This window comes from Stegodyphus dumicola, chromosome 7 (assembly GCF_044657685.1).
Source record: "Stegodyphus dumicola isolate Sdum_Otavi_A_Nest chromosome 7, ASM4465768v1".
NCBI classification, from domain to species: Eukaryota; Metazoa; Arthropoda; class Arachnida; order Araneae; family Eresidae; genus Stegodyphus; species Stegodyphus dumicola.
The window spans coordinates 82,542,218-82,545,694 of record NC_140774.1 but is presented as its reverse complement, the minus strand read 5'-3'; positions in this window follow the sequence as shown (position 1 = coordinate 82,545,694).

Below are 3,477 nucleotides of genomic sequence, written 5' to 3'. Positions count from 1 at the left end.
TGCATAGTCACCAGCTCTTCCGGAGACTCACATTTTTCTTCGTTTCTTCCGATCTCCTGGTAGATCACCGAATCTCTCGGTTTTTAATTTTCAGCTTTTAATAAGGAAAATGTTTTCAGCAATAAATGAAATTTATTAAATTAATGAAGCTTAAATTGTGTAGATTCCATCATCCTATTTCTAGTTATTTTCAGCAAGATTTTCTTTTTATATTTTATTTGATCTGAATTCTCTTAATATGCTGTAGATATTAAGAACTTTATATGAAGCTTTAATCCATCTTTAATCTGTTAATATTTGTATTTATTATTGTTTTACATTACTATATGGTGCATTACATAGTTTGTCCCGAAAGTAATATGTATACAAGTCATTGCTTTTACTTTTGAAATGGTTAAAAGTAAAGGGTAATTATAATGTTACGAATTTAGCATTTAGTTAGATATTTTAGTCGAAATATAATTAAAATTGTTTTATTTCCCCATGGAATGCAGCACGTTACAAATTTTAGGAGAAAGCTACGCCGGAAAAGTAAACATACAAGAGCATGTTCATTTAACATTGAATAAAAGTTTACCTCGGTAATTTAATTTTAATTTGAATATATGTGATTGACTACTATGTTAGCTGTAACCGTAATTCTACTCTTTTGCTTTCCAGAAATCTCGAGAAAATAGAAATTACCAGAACATTCTCGTGGCCGATTAAAAAGCTTTAAAAAGCCGGAGAAAAACATCTCAGTGCAATTGTTTACTTAGTTGTTATTGACTGCAGCGAATTCGCGGTGAGATCGGATTAGCTTTCTCTGCGCTTTGGATTGTGTTCAATTTAACGTTTTAGTAGTTTAAAATATAACTGCTGTGTGATATTGTGATATTGTACGAATATCCTCGAGGAAAAATTTCAGCATTTTGTTTTATTTTTTGTGATAAGAATAAATGTTATTAATTTTTTTTTATCAGACTTGAGCATTAAATCTATTACGAGCCCGTACACACGCAACAATAATTAAAGCTCCTTTTTCATAAGGCTGTAAAAAAATGACTGCTGGTCAGAATGACGTGAAGCAATGGGAATTAGTCTAGCAAAATATATATATCACTATACTTGTCATAGTTTGCTATTTAAAAGGAGTGACATGCACATCCCATGACTTGACATGCACGCTTAATAAAAACATGTACAGTTCCCGTTAGTACGTGCAGTTCCCGTTATTCTGCATCTGAAAAGCTCGTTATATCTCTGTGAATGGAGGACTGAAGTCTCTACCATCCGCAAGAAACTTCAATTTTTTTTTTTTTTTTTTCCAGCATGCACTGAGTCGATTACGTTTAATATTCAACTACACTTTATTTGATATAAGAACTCTACTAGCACTAAATAGCGAATTCTGAATGAAAAATAAATTCATACATTCATTCATTCCAAGTCAGTACTTGGAACTGTATTATTACATTCCTCTGAGTAATGCAGCGATAAGTACATTTTCACAAAACGGAGTCTTTCAAAAAGTCCTCAAACTATAGTTAATGCCCCTTGATTTCCCGAAAATCCTACCATTGTACCAATGGAACAGGGTTGGAATCTAGAATAAGGATGGATATCTAATGTCCGTAATGTCTTTGCGGCATGGCAAAACTCAAAAATCTGTGCAAAACTGTTCTCTCGAGTCGTTTGATGGTGGAGAAGTGCGGAAGACTTTCGGAGTGTCCCAGAGAATTCTACATTAAATTCGAGGCCAAGAGACACAATTAATGCAGTAGGACGACTATGCCTGTACAACCAATAGCAAAATTCTAGTGCCCCGAACAGTGGTATATATATATATATTGTTACGAATTTGGTATTTAAAAAATCTAATGTTAGTTCAATTATAAATTAAATGGTTTTATTTCTCGCGCAGTGCAGCGCGTGACGAATATTAAAAGAAAGCTAATCCGCGAATTCGCTACAATCAACAAGAGCAGTTTTCTAAACCACAACAAACTAAGCAACTACTACGAACTGAAATCGAAATCGAAATCGAGTGAATGGTTAGGCGGCATTTAGTAGCCTCTGCTACTTTAACCGTCTCTGTTGGAGATATGCCCTAAGGCGTTGGGAAGAATTAAAAATTAAGGTGATTTACACCGCACCGAGAAAGGTGAAGCAGGGACATGTGCTAATGCACGTGAGTTGGTCAAGTAGACTTTGGAGAAGGAGCATCTGGCCGCCGTACAAGCTGTGATGTATCTTCACTAGTTGAAGAAAGATGATACGTCGAGGCCAGTCACGTGGGTGTTCACCCACCCAAGTACTGACCCCGAGCTCTGCTGCTGTAAACAGGGGAACCTGTGTGTTGAAAAGTGAACGAAATCGTAAACATAGTGAAATTCCCTCGAATGCTTCTAAGCTGGTGATTACTCTTCACTTTCAGCAAATCTCATCAGTGTCATGGTTGCTTTGAACCCGGCAGTAAACTTCTCAGCCGTTACTACGAACTGAGATGTTTTCCTCCTTTTATAAGATTTTAAAATCACGCGCTCGAATTTTCCAGTACTTTCTCGAAATGAAAAAGAGATATTTATTTATTTAATGCACGCGCTCTTGTATTTTCAATTTTCCGGCTTAGCTTTCTTTTAATATTCGTCACGCGCTGCACTGCGCGAGAAATAAAACCATTTAATTTATAATTGAACTAACATTAGCTTTTTAAATACCAAATTCGTAACAATATATATATACCTAAAATCCACAATGATTTAAAGGTACAGTATAAAAAGGATTATTCTTGTAAATAACGCTAATTAAATTTTATTTTTCTCTAAAATATCACACAAACTTGCTCATTGCCACTGAAAAACACTGCCCATTTCTTCCACGTTTCTTCCAAACGCGGTAGTTTAATCTTATTCATTAAGCACTTAAAGCTTGATAACTTTCATAACAAATGCTCTATTTGCTGTATCAGGGATTCCGATTTAAACTCAAACTTCCAAAGACAAACGGTGCGGAAGCCTTGCATCTGTTCCTCCATTTGTTCAAAGGTCCAGTCCAATGCTCCAGTTTCTTTTGACTGTTTAGGACGATATTGCTCAACAAGGTAAACAAGTCTCTACTTTTTTTAATATATGTTGAATCAGACTCTTCTTTATTAAGTTTCGAAAAATTAAATTTAGCTACAGTATCTGAACGCTATTTTTTTGGTTCAGTATTTTTTTAACACCAATAATTTATTTGATTCGTTTTGAATTTAAGACTTAAAAAGCTCAATTTCTTTCAATGCTATTTTTATTGTAATAAAATATTCAAAGAGAAACTGCAATAAAATATTTAAAATGGTAACTCTTCAAGATGTGACCAGGGAAAAAAGTTTTAAATTTTTTCAGATGATAAACGTTTTAGTTCCCCAGCTTTTAAAGTGAGCCTTATCTATGTGTTAGCTTATCATCTGAAGTCAGATTGCATGATTTTCTTTTGCTGTTTTTAACCTTATAT